This window comes from Aethalodelphis obliquidens, unplaced genomic scaffold, assembly GCF_003676395.1.
Source record: "Aethalodelphis obliquidens isolate GAN/ISIS:26980383/991018 unplaced genomic scaffold, ASM367639v1 scaffold15, whole genome shotgun sequence".
Taxonomy (NCBI): Eukaryota; Metazoa; Chordata; class Mammalia; order Artiodactyla; family Delphinidae; genus Aethalodelphis; species Aethalodelphis obliquidens.
In genome coordinates, this window is record NW_020837959.1 from 3,013,511 (window position 1) to 3,035,566 (window position 22,056).

A 22,056-nucleotide genomic window follows, 5' to 3' on the forward strand; every position below is an offset into this window, starting at 1 on the left:
ATGGTGTGGTCCACCACTGTGTACTTGCACGTGTGTGCACACACATATGTGTGTGCCTGTGCATGCATGTGTACGTTTGAATGTGTGTGTGTATGTGTATGACTTAACAGTCTCAAATAGCAACACGTGATGTCTACGTCCCAACATAATTTACCTAAAACCTTTCACCTAATCTCGTAAGGTCAGGCTCACTTTCACATACACACTGGTATCTACAGTTACGCACTTCCTATGGTTGTCTACTTATGTTGGCGCCATTATGCGTAACTCTTTCCCTAAAGCACGTTATACATTCTCATGATAACTTTTTAATAGATGTTCAAGCATTTGCAGGTCACTTGTAATATTTCTTAACTTTAAAAAAGGGAGTAAACTGAACACGTTATTCAAATCATGAATTTCTGAAGACACATGGAGTTGGTTGTTCCTGGCCATAATCCTGAATCATGCTTTGCATCTTAATTTTGTCTAAGGAATGTGCCTAATGGAAATATTTGGCCATTAACCCCATAGAACCTTTATCAGATACCTGGTCATTTGCCTCATACAAGATCAATAGCAATCATAAGGAAAGTCAAATTTTCCAATTAGAATATATGTCGTCTTTATGAAATGGAGACAAGTCGTGCATTCTTCAGCTTCACAGCCCTGAAGAGTACTGATTCCTGCCCCCCTGCACGCTGTGTTCTTTGTCTGCATTAGGGGAGATCCACTGATGGTCCTGAAGTGATCATCCTTCCTGCACCAGGGAAGTTCGAGAGAATGACTCTGTCACAGAGACTGTACACAGTGCTATAAGGAATTCCCTTCCTAGAATCCTGGAATCCTGCCCTGCAGGGTGGCCCAGGGATTTGAGAAGATGTCAGCATTGAAAAAAGGGTACCGTTTCTCACCTCTTTTAAATAAGATGTGCTTCCGTCACATTTTTTGAAATGAATTCTGAGAAATTAAGACATATTCTTCACATGCCAGTACAAAAATCTTCCTGAGACAAATGTTGGTGAAGATGTGGAGAAATTGGAATTCTCCTTCCATTGCGGTGGGAACGGAAAATGGTGCGGCCACTTTGGAAAACAGTTTGGCATTTCCTCAAAATGTTACATAGGCCCTTTGACCCAGCAATTCTACCCCTAGGTATACACCCAAGAGAATTGGAAACTGTTAGGTGAAAACTGCCTAGGCAAAAACTTTACACAAATGTTCTTATCAGCACTATTCAGAATAGCCAAATTGGAAATAACCCAAATGTTCACCGACAGATGGATGGATAAACAAAACGTGGTATATTTGCACAAGGGAGTAGTCGATATTTTATAGAAAGAATGAAGCCCTGATACATGCTACTACATGGATGAACCTTGAAAACATTATGCTGAGTGAAAGAAGCAGTAGCAACAGGCCACATATTGTGCGATTCCATTTATACGATATGTTCGGAGAAGGCGAATCTGTGGACACAGAAAGTAGATTAGTGGTTGCCAGGAGATTGGGAGGACTTTGGAGGGAAATGGGTTGAGACTGTAATGTTTTATTTTGGCATGATGACAATTACAGCGTGATAATGATTTCACAACTCCACAACTATACTAAAAAGCACTGAATTGTATACTTTAAGAGTGAAGTTAGAGGTTGTGAATTATATATCAATAAAGCAGTTATCACCAATCTTTTTGAGTTGCTTTCCAGAGTCCAAGCCTGTGTGTCTGTAAATTCCTGTCAATGATCACGATTTAACTGGCTGCTTTGAGATGTATTATAGCCTGAAGATAAAATAAAACATAAAAAAAAATTTTTAAAAGACAACAAAGCAATAAGAAGTGATTTTTTCCCCCCCACATGTGTTGGAATTCCATGTTTTCAAACATCGGAAGGGAATCATCCATCAATGAATCAGAATGATAATAGATGTGTTTTTGCAGTGCTTTCGCAGATGGTCTTATTCAAACACATTCCGGGTGATGATAGATACAGAAACTTACAGAGTTAGAGTGTACTTGTGAGACCCTGGGTCGGGGATGAGACCAGAGAGCAAGTTCTCCGAGGGGCATTTCTTATTTGTTTTTACCTTTTCCAGGGCAAGGATTACATGTTAGTTGAAGGAAGGATTAAACGGGTTATCGCTTTCTGAGGGGGCACCTTCAACCAGCAATAAAATAAATATCCTTTTATCTCTGAGATAATACAATCTTAAAGAATCGCCCATTTCAGAATGTGGTAGGCACTTGGTAAATGTTTCATGAAGGCCTGTAGGAAGTAATAAACCTGTGAACAGATAAGTGTGGCGTCTGTACCGGTGGCTGTCAGAGCAGAGCCCCAGTGCACTTCTAAAATTAGCTTCTCCTTTGCCTTCAATGTAATGGATTGGAATTTTGAAACATTTTTAAGAAATGAAAGGATCCACAAATATTTGTGGTCTGGTTTAGGTGCAGAGAATGTATCAAAATGTTCTCTTGTTTGCTAATTGCATCATCAGTGATGCTAAGAGCTTCAAACTCGATGGCATGGATGGCATGCTGCAGCCCTCCAAACCAAAAGCAAGAACAATGTTTCCTGAAAGTATCCTGCAGAGTCATTATCTGGGAGTAAAACCTGGTTCCCAGTTATATCATGAGGTTAGAAAATGCTTTTATAGGAAGTACAGTTACATTGAGTCAACATGGGACTTTTCACCAGTCTTTAACTGTTGGTTTTCCCTTACAAGCCCAGGAAAAACAAGATTCCCTAAAAATATATGTACTTTAAAATTTCCCCAAAAGGGAAGCATATGTCGTGTGCAGGGGGTGATAGAAACCAAGGGGAATGTGGTTTCTGACTATCATCCTATGCTCTTCATTATTTGAGATCCCTGTGACGTTTCGAGTCACTTGCCTTTTTGAAAATATTTTTAAGCAAAAATCAGCAGTCTTCCCTCATGGTATTGAACTGGTCAAGTTTATAGTTATTAGAATCTGATCGCTTATTGATTTAAAGAACATGAAGGTCATCATTGAACTTTCTCTAAAATAACCAACAAACAATGAGTCAGTTCACACTAGCCGTTGGCTGCACCAGCATCTATTTACGAGGTCAGAGCTCATAGCCCAGGAGGGCAGAAATGTCGGTCAGATCAATAGATGTTTAAACATTCTGAGAATTCCTTATGGGTTTATTTACATGGATTTGTACACTCCGAGATCAGGTAAGTATGTCAGACTTCTCATGGGGAAACTCTTGAGTTAAACTTAGGTATGAAAGTATTATAATATTAGTCCATATCATAGAGCGTTTTACAGGTAGAAAACTCTACAGTGTGCTAATTCTCTTACTTCTAGAGTTTAAACGGTTGTTGTAGATTTGCCTGATTTTGCGGTACCTTCTTCTCATCCTTTCAGAGCTCATCCTAACTCATAGTAGATGCGAGACCCCCATCACCTCCATTCTCAGTGATGTCTCCACCTGATCTAGTTATGAGCTCCCGTCCAGCCAAACTCTCTAATTCTCGACGCTCTGATTTCGCTGCCTCTACTTCCACATCCTGGCATTTTTCCTCCCATCAAAATCTCATGAGCCATTCCGCCACCCCAAATCTATGTCTTTTGTAAAACGGTCTCTGAATAACAGATTACAAGTATATCACCCTCCCCCGAACTGTGAGCCACTATTCTCAGTATCGGACACGTGGCAAGCACGTTAACAACTTTGTTTTGAAGTTAAAGGTGGCATGTTGTACCCAGAGCGAGATGATACATTCCTGGAATTCACAGACCATCCTAGTGGATTTCTGCACGTGATTTCACTTCGCACAGGGCAGCCTTGCAGTGACTGTTTGTGGACTGCCTGAGTGGAGGAGAGGATGGGAACACTGAGGCAGTTCCTCAACTACGAGGTGTCTGAGGGTGAATGATTAAACCAACGCAGGACACATTCCATTTTTCCTTTCGACCCGTGTTGTTGTTTTGGAAGTTGATGTCCTCCAGTCACTAGGTGGTCAGATGTATAGATATACTCCCTTGAGATGTACCCACAGAGAACTTTGATCGTCACACACAGAGCAAAGATGAGGACAGGTCTGAAACCAGCTCCCTTGTTTTTTGCAAAGTGGCATACTTTATGTAACACCCCTTGGTCACAAAGTGGCCATCCATTGCTCAAAACAGTGTTTAAAATTTCACTCCAGAATGCTTCCAAGGAAGCCAGGATGAATGTATTTATCTTGGGGTGACAGTAAATTTGAATTTGCAAGTGAAATTGTAATTTTGGTTTCCCTTACGTAGCAGGATGTGATAGCAACCAAGCCACAGGATTTCCGTAAGTACCATAAACACATTTAACCAGGTAGATTGTTTTCAAAAGGTTCCAACACAGACCACTTGGGTACAAAGGGTCAAACGCAGTCCAAACAAATGCATGACAGTAATAGGTACAAAGGGCTCGTGTCCTTGGTAAATGATTAATCATAAGCTATCATAAATAAAAATGTTCTATACATTTGATAAACAGGTTTGTAAAAGAGCACGGGAAACACAGAAGAAAGGCACGTTTTTCAAAATTAAATGTTAGTCATAAGAGAGAGCTGGGTGCTATCTGGGGGCTTTTATATCTTTGAGGGGTTTTTGTTTGATACTTGGAGTCGGACTGGGGTGGCTGTGTCTACACCTGCAAGTTAGTAACATATATACATCCGTCACTGAAAGGCACCCTTAGCATTCTTATGTATTTCTTTCATTCTCTTCTGTTCTCCATTCAGTAGATTATTTCATGCACGCCCACTCCCAGAAGCCACCGAGGGAACATCGCTTTTCTTTCCGTACATCTTCTCCTTGTGGGAATGAGAGGGCAATTAGCCATGGCTGCTACTGAGGTGGAAAGGCTGTTATACCCAGTGTGCAAAAATAAAAACAAAACCCTTTGTCGCATCTTCAGAGTAGCCTAAGAATAAGAGTGACTATTAAAAAAGGAGAACAACTTTTGCTTTTTTTCACGGATGTGCTGAATGACATAGCCAAATGCATGTGGTCTGCTTGGAAGATTACACAAATATTTTCCAGTAATTTTCCTGTAGGTTGGAGCACTTCTGAAGCTTAATTTTAGGAATTATCATTGAGGACCACTTTACAAGTCATGTAAGAAAACCATTTCTTTCCTTTGCATGAGAGTCAACCAAAGTATAGCTACGGTCAACCTTCTTGGTGTGGAAAGGGGGAAGGAAGCCCACGGTGGACACAAAACTGATGGCAACAGAGAAATCCGTGGGCCAACCAGAAGGCAGGCAGTCTTCCATGACTCACGGAACAGGTTATGAAAACGCAAAGGAAGTGGGCCTTGTGATGACAGGGCTTTCAAGTGGTCACATGTCAATGGCAATGCTTGAGAAATGGTCCCTTAGCCTTGTCACTGGGGGACAAGACAGAAGGAGCCCTTCTTTCTTTCCCACCACATCCCCTTCTTCCCAACCATGGTCCTCGAGTCTTGCCTCTGTGGACAGTGAAAACAACAACGAACACACAAAAAACACATTAATTCCAGGAGTCTTTGGTCATGAAGTGTCCGGTACCTGGTTGAAGCATGGGGAAAAAAAGGAATAAAGAAACGGGAAGGCAGAAAATACGGACCCACATGTCTCCTAAAGGACATTCTTTCCTTTATGTGAATAATAGTTTTTTAAAAGAATTCTAGAACCTATATTCTCTTCTCCTCCTGCCAAGAGTACAGGGTCTGAAGTCTCCATAAATGGAATTGCCCATGGGAAGTGCTTTTCTTCCATGATGTACCACAGCTCTTCAGATGGGTGTGCACCTAGGCCTGGTGTCCTGAGGTCCCGCTCCTGCACTGACTCCCACGTACCCCTGGACTCTGGGGTCCCTACTAGCGACTGCTCTTGGTTCCCTTCTGCCCCCCTGGACTGGATCATGGCAGCCAAAGCCCAGGGGTTTTGAATGGATATTACAGATTCTCTGATTCTGTTACCTTTTTATGCTGGAATTGTCGATACAGCATTCTTTTGCGAGGTTCTCCAATCCCCCAGGACTCTTCCCTTTGGAGAGAAATCTCAGCCCCCTAAAGTGATGTAAGTATTAAAGGAGACAACGCACAGAACTCGTGTAGTGTGGGGCTGGGGCATCGCACGAACTCGTCTGATGTCTTATGCCACCTTCAGAAAGCTCAGACAAGCCTTGCCTGGTCACGGTAGTTCCTGACCTGAAAGTGGATCCCTGTAACTTCACTGCAAACTACAAAACCATGATGAGCCTTGAAGGTCCCTCTTATCAACTTCCTGCCTTTTCAAACATCCTTGTTTTCAACTGTTCTTCATAAGGTATGATTCTTCTCTCCTAGTAGGTTCCAGTCTATTTCTTACCTACCACACTAATATTTTAAAATTACCATTTTGATGGATATATTAGTTTTTATGTACATCAACCATCAAGTTGTACACCTTAAACATACAATTTTTTTTTTTTTTTTTTTTTTTTTTTTTTTTTGCGGTACGCAGGCCTCTCACTGTTGTGGCCTCTCCCGTTGCGGAGCAGAGGCTCCGGACACGCAGGCGCAGCGGCCATGGCTCACGGGCCCAGCCGCTCCGTGGCATGTGGGATCTTCCCAGACCAGGGCACGAACCCGTGTCCCCTGCATCGGCAGGCAGACTCTCAACCACTGCGCCACCAGGGAAGCCCTGAACATACAATTTTTAATTGTCAACTATACTTGAATAAATCCAGGAAAAATATTATATATATATACATATCATAGTGCTATAGTTTACTTTTTAAAAAACTTACGCTTCCCTTTTTAAAATGCTCTCAAGTGACGTTTTAAATGATTCTAGTTAATGACGGTGATAGAGAAGGGAGCCTTCTACGCTGTTGGCAGGAATGTAAGTTGGCGCAGCCGCTCTGGAGAAGAGTGTGGAGGCTCCTTAAAGAACTAAGCTGACCTATGACCCAGCAGTCCCACCCCCGGGCATATACCCAGGAAAGACGAAAACCCTAATTTGAAAAGACACTTGCACCCCAATGTCCATAGCAACACTATTTACACTAGAAAAGACATGGAAGCCACCTAAATGTCCATCGACAGATGAATGGATAAAGAAGATGTGGTGTGTGTGTATATATATGTGTGTATATATATATATATATATATATATATATATATATACATATATATATATATAAAACCTATAATGGAAAAGAAGAATCTGAAAAAGAACATACATGTATGTATCACTGAATCACTTGCTGTATACCTGAAACATTGTAAATCAACTATACTTCAATAAAAATAAATAATAAATAAATAAATATAAATAAATAAATGATGGTGCTAGGTGTGAACTCTCGTTATAGACCACATGCTGTACCAAACCTATTCCATTCACATCCATCCTCTGCTAATCATCATCATTTTATAATTGAAAACCACGACCAAGCCACGCTGCATACAGGCTCAAAACTGACCCAAGTTCATTGGAGACGAGGTGGACAAAGCCAAGATTCAAACCCAGGTCTGACCCGTTCCAGAGCCTGGGCTCTTCTCTGCATTCTGGTCTACATTTCCGCTTCTCTGTTTTATTCTGCTTAAGGCTAAAAGGTCTTTTATTGCCTGGTAACATTTTGTAAGTCCAGCTCTTCAGAATGTTAGCCTCGTGGCCATGTTCCAGAGGTCTGCCTTTCTTTCCTACACTTGTCTTCGGTTATATTCCATTTTGCAAAATCATGTCCATGAAGTACCAGGAATCTGAGCCTGTAGATCATCTATCTGGCTGATACCTGTCAGTCAATTTCATGTTTCAGACACATTCCATGTTTCGTCGTTTGAATCAGGGTTGCCTTTCAAGTCTCGTTTCTTGGGATCTACTTACCTTTCCATCAGAAATGTTGAACTGCCTTACTGATGCTCCGATTACACGTGCGACTTTGGAGGGCCTTTGCTTTTCTTTTTTTTTTTGTCTCTGCACCCCCCCAGGGCACCCAGTTCTTTCTCTTTATCAACGAGTAGTCACTGTCAATGTCTCTTCTAAAATTGGGGTGATGACTCATCAGTATGAGGAGAGAGGACCAGCTGGCCGCATCCTCTGCGTTCAGCCTGACAGTTCTAAAGAGTTGAATTCTCCAACCACCTCTCTATTTTGCTTCTGTGTAAAACTTAAAAGCTATACCAGGATCACAGCCTTGAGTTTTCTCTTCTCTTTCATCCAGTGAGTGATTTGTGATGTGCTCTCTGACATATTAATACGGCCTTTGATCTTCACCGAGATCCTCTCCCACACGCCCAACCCTTGAGCTTGCAGTGTTTCTCAAAGCACAGCTCCATCTTTTTTATGGGCGTATCCATCTGTTACGGCTGTTGTCACAAAGGACCACAAACTGGGAAGCTTAAAATCACAGAAATTTATTGCCTCATAGTTCTGGAGGCCAGAAGACCCAAATCAAGATGCTGGGAGGGCCATGTTCCCTCTGAAACTTAGGTAGAAGAACCCTTCCTTGCCTCTTTCGGCTTCAGTGGGAGCTGTTCCTAGACATTCCTTGGCTCTCAGATGCATTGATCTCTGTCTCTGTCTTCACATGACACTTCAGGTGCGTCCCTCTCTTCTATTTATGAGTCATGTTGGATTAGGGGCCCACCCTAATGATCTCATCTCAAGATGATCCGCATCTGCAAAGATTCTATTTCCAAATAAGGTCACATTTACAGGTGCTGGGAGTTTGAAGATTTCAACCTAGCCTTTCCGAGGACACCATTCAACCCATAAGAGTGTGTAAACCTGCTTTTTTTAAGAGTGTATACTCTTTGTCACCAAACTCTAGTCATAAATCCCACTGGGTCCAAAGCTCAATGTCATTTGTAAGATTACATTTACCACCTTAAATGATAGCCTCAAATTCACATTATTTATTATGCATTGGGTGTTGGCCAATAGACATACAAGTCCACACTCTTGTTTTGCTCTTTCTTTTACTCCTACGTAAGTATTTGAAGACATTAGCACCCCAGCATCCACATCCTTCTGCCTTGCACTGAGCACCCACCACGCGCCAGGCTGGGTACCAGAAGCCGGAGGAGCAACGAGACCAGATCCGTTGCTGCCCCTTCCAGCACGGAGCTTAACCTCAGTAGCAGAGATGACACCGAACACAACTGAAGGGGAAGTGGAGGGAGCCCCGTCCTCTCCTCACCAGACCTGGACCATAGATAAGCCACCTAACTTCTCTGTGCCTCAGTTTCCTCATCTGTTAAAAGGGGATAATGTGAGTAAAAATTTCATAGGGTTTTTGGAAGGACTGACTGCATGAATCCACATGAGATTCCTAGAACAGGGCCAGTGCATAGCCAGTGGTCTCCAAGTGCTAGTTATTATTAGGTAGAGAGGTCTAACTTCACCCGGGAGTAGGAAGCCCTCCCTGCAGAAGTCAGGGGAGCTAGACCTGCAGGCCCTGCCAGGAAAGACAGCAGAGGGGGGACCATACTTTTCAGGGCAGCTTCTGACAGAGAGGAAGTGAAGCTGAGCGTCTCCTCCTCACTCGTGAGTTCTGTTTGAGCACCCTGCTTGCTGCCTCTCCTTAACCAGCATGGCCCCTCGTAGAGGAGCTGACTGTCAGGCAGACACTACCTTCCCATGCATCTCTAGCAAAAAGACCACCCAGCTCAACGCCAAGCCACCTTCTGATTCTTTTTTTTTTTTAATAAATTTATTTATTTTTTCCTGCATTGGGTCTTCACTGCTGCACGTGGGTGGGCTTTCTCTAGTTGTGGCGAGTGGGGGCTACTCTTTGATGCAGTGCACAGGCTTCTCATTGCGGTGGCTTCTCTTGTTGCAGAGCATGGGCTCTAGGCGCACGGGCTCAGTAGTTGTGGCACGCGGGCTCAGTAGTTGTGACTTGCGGGCTCAGTAGTTGTGGCTCGTGGGCTCAGTAGTTGTGGCCCACGGGCTCAGTAGTTGTGGTGCACAGGGTTAGTTGCTCCGCGGCACGTGGGATCTTCCCAGACCAGGGCGCAAATCCGCGTCCCCTCCATTGGCGGGTGGATTCCTAAGCACTGCGCCACCAGGGAAGCCCCCAAGAGCTGATCCTTGTTTCAGCAAGCTGCACTACTTTGTCACTGGAACACCCGACAAGAGGCTGCCTCCCATGTGGCCTCCAGCCACAAGTACTCCACAATCCTGCCTGGAGAGAACGTCTGGGCATCTTACCAACACTGCCCTCTGGAGACAACGTTTCCCGGGACACACGTTGCTAAGCTCTTCTCTGGAACCCCTGCTCTTTTCCCGTCTTGCATGATGGACAATGTCCAGAACATAGTGGCTGGAACTTTAGCACCCTAGGACTTTCACTGTTTTGAGGACCCAGCCTCTGATGGGACTCTTCCATCTTCGCGATGTTCACACAGGTCAGTGTTGGGATCGTCTTTATGTCAGGAGCCCTCAACTTGATAGGATGTATCTGAGGACATCCTCCTGAAACACCACAAGTATTTCCTACCTGATCTTACTCCTACGTGACTTCAGTCCAGGGGTCTGCACTCCTTTTTCCTTAAAGGGCCAGGGAGGAAGTTTTAGGCTTTCAGGTCCTGTGGTCTTTGTCACACCTGCACAGCTCTGCTGTTGTAGCTCAGAAACAGCCAGAGGCAATGTGTAAATGAATGGGGAAGCCATGTTCCAATAACATTTTATTCATACAGAGGTTCAGCAAGTAGGATTTGCCTGTGGGCCGTAGAATGGCCCCTCCCGCCTGAGCCGATAATATTTCCTCTGGGGAGTCAAAGTTGTTATATCCAATATGGAACCATCGTGGGTTCGTGATTCAGCTCAACACAATGAAAACCAGAATCTCTTTCCTACTAAAATGAGCTCCTTCCCTGGATTTCCCTACGTGTGGCAATGGTAGCGACATTTTCCAACTCATACACATTTAAAAACATGAGGTTAAATATTTGATTCGTCCTTTCTGCTAACTGCCACGTATCTCGCATCTGCACGCTTCCATTTTCATAGCTGTCACAGTGCGCAGCATCTGTATTCATCCTCTTGCCTTCGGGACTGACCCATTTGCCTTCACTTTCTCTCTGCACCTCATCCGTAACATGGCTTTGGGGTTAATCATTCCTAAAATTTGCTTTCATCCATCCTCTCCTGTCCAGTCTTCAAAACCTACCAAACTCTGAACTCAGTCTGCCTCTCCCCTTGTCTCATTCCCCACATAACTCCACTGATGCTGTTTTTTAATTTTTGAATCACTTTGTTGAGGTATGATTGACATGTGAAAAGCTGTAGGTATTTAATGTATGAAACTCAGTGGGTTTGGGGATAAATATATACCAGTGAAACCATCACCAAAGCCACAGACATCTCCATCACCCCAAAGTTTCCTCCTGTCCCCATTATTATTATTATTGCTAGTGTGTGTGTCTGTGTGCGTAAATAACACTGAACATAAGATCTACCGTCTTAGCAAATTCTAAGTATACTGTGCAGTACTGCTAGCTGCAGGCACTGCGCTGAGTAGTAAACCTCCTGCCTCACTCATCCTGCGTAACCACAGCTTCGTACCCTTTGACCTTCATCTCTCCAATTCCCCCTCCCCACAATCCCTGGCAACCATCATTCTACCATCTGTTCCATGGGAAGCGTTCTCCATCTGAACACTTATGTCACCATTTGGGGTTCTTAACCTGCATATTTAGTTCTCCATTTCTTCCACCCTCATTGCAGGTATTTTTCCAGTCTCGAGGTGAGATGTTTTATCCGTAGGTAACATCGTATGTAAACCATAGAATCATTTTAATGGCTATACTTTGAAGATCAGTTTTCAAGAAAATAAAGTATACTGCCGATACTCGGTGGCTTGAAAATATTTTTAAATTACTCTTGACTATAAAGAGAAAGCAAGCAAACTCTTTCTCTCTTGAAATGGAATACAGTTTCCAATGCGCCTCTTCAGAATCACACCTGTGTGGACCGGAAGGAAATGCTGATTCTGATTTAGCTTCTGTAGGAACATTCAAATGGTTGAATTGAATTCAGCATAATAAAACCAAAATGAACAGATAAATGCCAAACTGCATGCTCTCAGTTTGTGGGTGACTCTAAAGTGGGTAGTACTTGTGTTTATTTCTTGTTCTTTACACACGTGTGGTCTGTTTCTCTGTGGGGCTTGGGATTATGTCTGGTACAAACCCCCGATGGGACTCTGTCCATTAAGAAAGTCAGCTCAAAAGGACAGTGACAGAGGCATTTAGACGTTCAAGCACATCCACAAATTAGGCAGCGTTCTCTCTGCAGAAGCTGGTCATGGGTGCCAGCCAGTCTCCAGCCCAGGGGAGACCGCCTCAGATGCTGGCTTTCAAGTTCCTTGACTTAAAGAAAAACCAAGCAAAAAAAACCAATCAAACTCCCTCACATTTCAAAAGGTAGCCCTGGGCTTCCCTGGTGGTGCAGTGGTTGAGAGTCCGCCTGCCGATGCGGGGGACGCGGGTTCGTGTCCCGGCCCGGGAAGATCCCACATGCCGCGGAGCGGCTGGGCCCGTGAGCCACAGCCGCTGAGCCTGCGCGTCCGGAGCCTGTGCTCCGCAACGGGAGAGGCCACAACAGTGAGAGGCCCGTGTACCGCAAAAAAAAAAAAAAAAAAAAAAAGCTAGCCCTCTTCCTTCTGTTTCTTTTCTAAACAATTGAATATGGTGCCTGTCAACACTTGTTAAGATTCAGAGACATCACTTGAGTTAATCTCCCAATTTTAATCTACTTCCTTTCTTTCAAACACACCTCAAGTCTAAGTGCATCTGTTGCAATGCCTTCGTGATCCTTCATTCTCTCCCCATTACGTGAAAGAAGAAAGACACAACTCAACTTGTCTCATTGACACCAGTCTACAGCTTGCCATCACTTTCCCATGTGAGTCAGAACACAAAACTTTCTCTCTCTTGAAATGGAATACAGTTTCCAGTGTGCCTCTTCTTTCTGTCCTGTGGAGGAAATGTCCATAACTATGTATTCATAGAAGGACACACTCCCAATCAGCTCTGAAGATGGACCGGAGAGCCAGACTAGGACATGGCATCGGGCTTCTGGGGCAGCTCCTCTGGAGAAGGGGAAACTCTTGTCTGCAATGCTGACAGTCTGGACATTTGCCACCTCCGAAGCGGGCCAGTTGGGAAAAGGACTAGTCAAGTGTGTATCTGTTATTGTTGAAGGGGGTCCACTATTGAATATAAACGGAGAGACCTTTTTTTGGATCCCAAGTAGGTCATTACAGCCATTCAAACTGGGGTGATGGATAAATGGCAAATCACTGTTTCCAGACATGACGAGCTAGGAAATGACCTCTGAAAGGCGTCAGAGTCATCGAAAATCAGTAAGCCGACGCCAGAAATGCCACCCATTTTTGTTTGCTTTTCACATATCCATGATAAAAGTGTTAATCTGGTAAGAGAGATCTGTGGGTACCACACCTTGGGCTCACACACCGACGTATTCTAGCACTGAAAGATGATACTATGGACGCCGAGTAATTCATGGGGACCGGAGTGGCTGGACCTGTCAGGTGAGGCACCTGGCAGCCCTAATGGACTACAGGTGCGTAACGAATGTCCTTTGGGCAGCGGTCACGGCTACTGTTTGCATTAGGTTGTCGCGGTGACTCTGACGCTCACATTTTTGGCAGCAAATTCACTTTTCTTTTCCCTCCAAGTGGGTTTGGTTATAAAGTGAGGCATAGCATATTAATGGCTGATAGTCACGTTGGAAGATTAAATTGAAGGCACTGAAATTCAAATTGGCTATCAAGATGTAGACATAGGAACATTCAAAAGAGAGAGAGAAGCCACAGACTCTAAGTTACCCCAATGGCTCATCTCAGCCAGTGCTCCCCCTTCTAAGGTAACAGGTCATTTGATCTGTGATCCCCCATCGACCCTGACCCCACCTCCAGCACTGTCTCCACCTCTGTCTGTCAATCTCTTCTGTTCTTCATTGGTTTCTTTTCCCATATGCTTTCCTTGTAGCTTTACTCCATCCTTAACTGAGAACATGCTTTCGTAAATAAGAGTCTGTCCACATTGAATATAAGCTTTATTCACTCAGAAGATGTCAGAATGCCTTGGGTACTCATCAGGTTCCTCGCCAGGGTATCCAGCTTGTGCTCATCAGGAAGGATGTCCAGACAAAGCATGGAGAAGCTGCAGCGACGAGCAACAGCAACCCCACCCCGTAAAAAAAAGCATCAGGGAAAAATGACCTTTCTTTGGCCTCTCGTCTGCATTCCTAACCCCTGTCGCTTCTAATCATGGTGTCCCAATCGTTCTCACCTCCTCATGGTGTTGCTACTTGGATGGGGGTGAAGACAGAATTGAGGAAAGGCCATCTGCTTCGCTCAGCCTCCTGGTTCAGATGTCAATCTTGTCCGGAAACATCCTTACCGACACACCCAGGAACACGTTTGGCCAAATGTCCGGGTGTCCAGTGATTTAGTCAAGTCGACACGTAAAATCAACCATCACACCTCCCGACCCCAATCCCTAGCTCCTTTAAAGATATTTTAATAGTAGAACAAGAGGGTTGCATCTCCTTCTCAGGCCTCTGTTGGAATCTGTTAGGTATATAAGGAAATGGATGAAACCCACCAACAGAGTGAACTGTGGGTAATCGTGTGTGTGACATTAATGAAATATGTGATCTAAACAAGCAAGTTCACAATAAGCTTTTACAGTGTTTTGCACACCAGGTAACTGCAAGCACATCGACTATAATTTGCCTCTCCAAATACACTGACACACAGGTCTTCCTGTGTCCTGAACTCGAAGACTTCTCTCTGAAAACAGCCCTGGGCACATTCTAAAACCTCTGTGAGCCAAGCAGTGTTGAAATTATTCTTCATACCGTTTCTCCTTCCTGGGAGTAAATATCGGAGGGAAAGGCAATTTACATGCTGCTTATATGTCTGCCCAGTTTCACAAGATAAACCAGCCATGCTCCGCTGGTGTGGATGGAAATGCACTTCAACTCTCCCGCTGGTGCAGGTCATCGGCCTGCAGTTAAGAAAGATCTCTCGTGGAGAAACATACCCTCATGCACACACATGCACGCACACGTGTGTGCACACAGAGCAACTAAGACGTGAGGAGGGAAGGGAAAGATACGAGTTGAAAAGCCATGGTACCCCCGGGACTTCTACTTTTCGTAGGCAATTTTCATGTCAATGGGAAAATAGAAAATGTGAATAAGAGTTGTTTTTCAAACCCGAGGGAAGATTCTATCTTTACCCCCAATTCCGGTGTATTCTGTGAGAGCTGTCAGTTTAGGGAGGCTTTTTCAGTGAGGTTCCCAGCTCACCTTTCCTTGCATGGGGGCTGCTGTCACATACATAATAGAATCTCTGCTCCTCTCCCTATAGCTTGAATGTTACAGAAATCTATAGCTTTACTATTTTAAAGTTAGACCTGTTACCCAAAACTCAGATCTTTTCCTTAGATAAAGTAACTCCTGGGTACCATTTTGACAATTTCCTTTCTCTTCATGGTAGGTGATTAGGAGGACCCCAGGGGACTGTACTAATTTAAATTAATTCCTTTGTACCGAGCCGATATTGGCTGGGTTCCTCCTTGCCATCGTTTCTATAGTTCCCAAATTTTAGCTCTGCCTAAGCCTCTCTTGTCCCCCAGCCAGGTTTGAGGCCATGGCTCTCACCCATTTCCCTGCAGCTTAGCAGTCACCTCGAGCTCCCGCTTTGCATCCCAAGATCCCCCAGCAAATTGCTTTCATGTAACGGAAGTTTGCTTTTTGTTTTATGATCTGGGATTAGCAGTGCTTTTATGCGGGTCTGCTTCCGTGTGTACCTTTGTTACTTGTTCCCTCCCGAGGGGGTCTGTCTTAGATGAAAGATCCAGGGGTAGATCTTGGCAAGTTATTTTGAATAATGGTTATCAGGGCCCCCTACAATATTTCAAATAAATACTGTGGATTATAATAAAATGGAATTCTGAAAAAAAGCCTTGGTGTAACAGACGTCAGCCAGACTTCAAAACAAGTATTTTAATATTGTACTCAACCGTAAAATCATTTATCACTTGAATTAATTGGTACCTGATTTATTGACATGATTCCCCTTAATATCAGACAAGAGTTCCGATGACATCATAGCTCACATACTGCATTTTGCTCACCATAGTAGTAGTTCTCTAGGGGTGCACTGTCTCACAGGGAGTCCAAGTGTTTGGAAGTGGGGTGCTCTGCAGAAAGGTATTTCTGGGCTACATTACTTCTTTTTTTAAAATTAAAGTATACTGTAGTTGATTTATTATGTTATGCTCATTTCTGGTGTACAACACAGTGACTCACATATATATATATTCTTTTTCATACTCTTTTTCGTTATAGGCTATTATAAAATATTGAACATAGTTCCCTGTGCTATACAGTAGGTCCTTGTTGTTTATCTACTTTGTGTATAATAGTGTGTATCTGTTAATCCTAAATTCCCAGTTTGATGCCTCCCTGCCTTTCCCCTTTGGTAACCACAAGTTTGTTTTCTATGTCTGTGGGTCTATTTCTGTTTTGTAAATAAGTTCATTTGTGTCATATTTTTTAGATTCCACATATAATGTTATATGAGATTTGTCTTTCTCTGTCTGACTTATTTCACTTAGTATGATAATCTCTAGGTCCATCCATGGTTGCCCAGATGGCATTATTTCATCCTTTTTAATGGCTGAGTAATATTCCAGTGTGTGTATATACACCACATCTTCTTTACCCATTCCTCTGTCTATTGACACTTAGGTTACTTCCATGTCTTGGCTACTGCATTCCTTCTTTATAAGGTCTTGGCATCCTTGAGATTTTCCCCACTAGGGCTGTGTAAGCAATTGCTCTACCTGGTCGTGAATTTTTTTCCCACTTTCCTCTGCAACCTTGCACAGACTCTATGACCATTGTGAACTTGCTGGAGGGGCGGGGGCAGAGGGAGATGCTATGTCATTGCTAACTATTGTAAGAAGGATCTCCATTGTTATTAAATGAACTGCGTGACCACTGCGGAGTAACAGAACTAAATTGTTGGTCCAGTCGGACAAGTCACTTTGGAATGCTACAAACTTCTCCCTGAGATGCTGCTATCTCTAAAACACATCTCTATTCAGAGATATTTTCCAGTCATTTCCAAGGCAAATCCCTTTACTTATAACTACATTTCCTTTCACACCATAAACTATATTATTTGACTTTACAACTGATCACTTTAATAAACTAGCATCAATATTTTTATAGTTGCCCAAAATTAAACTTTCCGGCAAAGTCTGATGATTTCATTCGCTCGGGATATTCAAGAGGCTGCACCCTTTGAAGAGAATTCTCAAAAGATGAGCTCCAAGAATGTTTTGAAGGAAACAAGGACAATTGAATTAAATCATGGCCTCTCCGGGGATCGCAGGGCCATTGACGGACTAGCTCGAAAGCTCCTAGGTTTGTGTTCAAGAGGACATCCTCCTCTGTACCATGGCAGCCCAAGGTGTGTCAAGAGAAAGGGGCTGGAACCAGAGCCGGGGCAGAGCCCGGCATGTGTACCCCACTCTCCTTTGGATATTGAAGGGCCGGGTTGTGACCTGACACATGACTCTTTCCAACCTGCCCCACTCATGGGGCATCACAGGAAGATTCAGGATCTGAATCGTGGATTCCCCTCCACTGTCTATAAATAAAATAAACAATAAGTTCGCTCCTCCGCCCCCTGGGGCCCCTGGGAAAATGTCTGGTACCTTCTCGGGTTGCCTACCTCCGGCTGTACTTATAAAAATCAGCAGTGCTTTCTTTGGATACGAATGAAGCCTGTTTGGCTTAAGCAGCAACAAATGCAGTGAACCCTGAGAAATCATCTATCTTTTTCCTCTTTTGTTTTTCCTTTTGGCAGCATTTCACGGGAATCTGTGTTTATTGGTTGAGGACAGATCTTTGTGTTCATAGTGAATTGAAAAGAAGTAGGAGGAAGAGGCAGTTAAATCAGGCACGAAAGGGTTCACTGACAAAAGTGGGTGTTTCTAAAACAGATTTTTTTGTGGACTTAAAGACCTTTCAAAATACATGGACCCTCATAAGGTCTTTAAAAATCGGATAACAGTAACACGGCGATGGTGCCGCTGGTAATCGCAGCTCACAACGTTCGGGTTCGTAAAAGCAGGCTGCTCGTTCGTGCCTTGGCGTTTCTTTCCTTGGATTCTTAGACTTTGGCAGAGGCAGGGGACAGACCTCACTTTAAAGACAAAACAATTCGAAGGGGCTGGTGGCCCATCGGTATCCCTGGACTGGAGGATGCGATCGAGACGCACAAAATCTCAACGACTTGACTCAGCTCTCAAGGCCGAAAGGGTCGGTCTGGAGGGTGGAACCGGGTCCTCTCACTCCAAAGCCACGTGGTCTCCGTTCTCGCGAGATAGAAGTTATCTCGTGTGCTTCGTCAAGTGGGATTTTCAAGGTGATCCTGGTCGGCACACAGATGCGCTGCGGCCAGTCAGTGACGTCTCTCTCTTTTAAAACAAAACAGCATGCCTCCCGGTTGTGCCCTTGTGCGTAGATCGTGGCAAATGATTGTTTGCCAAGCTTTCTATCTCCTCCCTTCCTGTGTTCCATTGAGATCATGGAAATGCCAAGTAAATAACCATGGAGTAAAATGCCTCAGAGAGTATTTATTTAAGAGTATTATTCCAGGATATGCACTCAGATAAAGACTTTGTGTAATGAATGAGTGGCTGCAGACGCCAAGTACCAAGAAGTCCTATTCTGTACCCAGTGTGTCCTGGTCAAGGTGAGGTCACTCAGGGTCCCCTCAGGACATGCCTTTAAAATAGGGTCACCTTGCCGAGCTCCAAATCCCCAGGGGCCGACGGAAACTCGAGGAAGGAGCTCAAGAAAAATCCTGGGCCGTTGTCAGTTTGTCCAAATGTCAAAGTTGGAAACAGGCAAACTAAAATCGGCGGGTGCAGGAGGAACAGGGGAGGCCTTCTAGAGCCTTCTAGAGGCAGTGTGCCCTGGCAGATGTCTGAGAAAGGCCATCCTGGGAAGGCCGGCCTAGGGCAGCCTGGAAAGCTCTGGAATTGGCAAACGCTGGTAGCTGAGAGCTGGCTTCTCATTTAGTTATTCAAGGGCCCAAAGAAGCAATAGCACCTTTTGCTTTTGGTGTCATGTGGCTTCTATGGGAAAGACAGGAAAACCATTGGTGTTTGGGAATTCAGGGTAATAGGTGCTAACCTCCCCCTGTTTCCTACACAGGCAGCCAACAAACTAAATGCTGACAGCCTGATACGGAATAAAACACAAAGCAGGAAGCACACGGATGTCTTTGCATATTTCATGATTATTGACTTTTTAAATTGGTTTTAAAATAAAAGCTTTCTGGATGAAATACAGGTTCGAGAGGATGGCCAGGAAGTGTGGCTTCAACACCCCACTATTTCTCATTCCTTCTTGCCTTCATGCATTCGCTCTACCATCCCCCCAATTTCCCATAAACACGTATCTGTGCTGCAAATTGTTTTACCACCGAAAATGCCATGCATGCGGCTAATGGTGTAATGAACAGATTTTTCATAAACAGACCCGTTTGTTCACTGGCTGCCTGTGAAGTAGGCTGTGAGGTGCTCGTGATAAAAGCACCATCGGGCCCAGCGCCATCTTCCTCAGGGAGCCGGGCTTCCCATTTTATATAATAAGAACATAAAGAATCGTGTTTTATTGATGTGGGAACACAGTTTATTGCTTTCCCTGATTTAGCACTTTTACCAAATGTACTGGATTAGGCTCCCCATTTCATGAAAGCAAGATTACTGGCCCTGTTTCATTATCAGTGTCTTGATTTGGGGGGAAAAATTATCTTCCACCAAGTTTTCGGTTACTTAATGATTACAGTGGGTCGCGATCGTAAAATTCACATGGAACTCTGGTAGAAATGCACACAGGGTCTTTACGTCCAAGGTGTGGAGAAAACAAAAGGCTGTCTTTTTCTTTCCTTTATTAGATCGCCTTAGTGGGAGGAACCCTTCCCTCTCACCTGAGATGTGAGAGATGGTCCGTTGGTCATAGGCTGGGTGGTTCACAGCTGGTGTACGCTATTCTCAGGTCAGATGGGTACCAAAGCAATATGCATTTCACAGATGGGAAGACTGAGAAGGGCAGTGTTAGTAACTCTCTTGGGAAGAGAAAACGTGCAAGTTGAAAAGTGGAGAGGAGAATTTGAGATGCTCCGATCTTCTCATCAACCCCTCAACCCAAGACTTTTACTAAATGGCAATTGGGCACCACCAAAGTGTTTGCTGATTGACACCAAATACAGTCTTTTCAGTCTCTTCTCTCTTGTCATAGACCCAAGAAAACCCTCTGTTTGTCTCTCCTGAATGTTCTGTTCCACTTGGACGCTTGCCTGCTTCCAAAAGATGATTGGTCCCCTGCAGCCGGCGGCCCTGCAGCCACCAGCCAATGCGGCTGGTCCAGGCCGCCCACATCCGCGGGCGCTGCTGCCAGGGGACCAAGGGCACACCTGCTATCACATACCTTGTCCCTTCTTCTGTCTACACTGGGAAAGGGAAACTTACCCAGCAGCCAGAAACTGTGGGAGATGCTTCACAAAAGCACGGACTCTACCTCCTGGGAGAGCTGGGGATGGAAAAAGGCATCCCGTGTAAAAGGCTAGGGCAGCCCTGCCCACCTAGAGAGGACACACCCTATGCCGGCTCTGACTTGCATTCTTAGCAGAGTATGGACACTGATACCGTTATTTCACTGAATCTCCACTTCACAAGGTCTTGAACACTGAGCCTGAGTTCGTGGCCACACTTTCCGATTCAGTTGGAGGGACCCAACCTGGTTTAAAACTTTTCAGATGACTGTGATATGCAGGCCAGGTTGACAGCCCACTGCTCCAGGCCCTGCGGTGGAAATGGTTGTCCCCCAATTCACAGAGAACACAGAGGCCCAGAGAGGTGGAGTCATTTGTCCAAAGTTGCACAGCTGAGTGTCGGAGCTATGGTTACGAGCCTAGATATTCTGAGCCCAAAGTCGATACCCTAGCTGAGTACTAGGATCACCCAGGAAGAAGTTCTAAGGACTGAGGCCTGGACCTCATCAAGCATCCTTATTTTCAACGTTCCCTCAAAGAATCTAACGTGAAAATTGGATTTCAAAACAACGTCACTAACCTGAAAATGGACCACCTGCTTCAAAATTTCCTAGGGGACGTGTTAACAATACAGATTCCAGACACCACCCCAGATCTCATAAATCAGAACAGATGGGTAGAAGCCAAAGATCTGGATTTAAAATCTAGGTAGAGCTTTTCTGGCAACTTTTTTACACACAGAATTTTGAGAACTAGTGTCCTGCCTTATGCTTCTAGCGATTTCCATTTGGGTAGTTTTCTTTCTGTTTCTCTCTCTCACTTTTCTCTTCCCCACTACTTCCTCTTTTGGTTCTTACTGAAATAATACTAACAATGATTTCTAAATTATATTTTATTTTTTCATTGTGGCCTGCAAGTATTTGTTTCAGTCAATTGCAGTATAGAGAAAAAGATTCTCTCTCTCTCTCTCTCTCACACACACACACACACACACACACACACACACACACACTTTTTGTAGTTGGTCTGTGTATTAAAAGAAAATGAATCTAGCTTCTTAGGATAAACTTCTTTTTAGCCTAAAGACTTTTAGCAGATAATTATACACGATACTTGTCAACTAGCAAAGTTACAAGAGGTGCTGTCCTGTCCTTTCCCTAGCAGGCAGAATTACATATATGTTTTGAAGCTTATTTCATTTTTAATTTAGACTAATCTCGTTCTACCCTTCCTTTTCTTGCCAGTTAGGGTAAAATAGTAAGATGTTCCTTTATTCACATTTCCTAGATTCACTGATACAGAGAAAGGAGAAAACAGAGAACACAAAATAGGGACAGAAGAGAGAAAAGAAGAAATTGCAGAAGACAAAGAGCAAACTGAAGATAATAAAGCAGAGGAGGTCAAAAAAGAAGGGAGATGGGGGAGGATGGGGAGGTGGGGGAGGATGGGGAGATGGGGGAGGATGGGGAGATGGGGGAGGATGGGG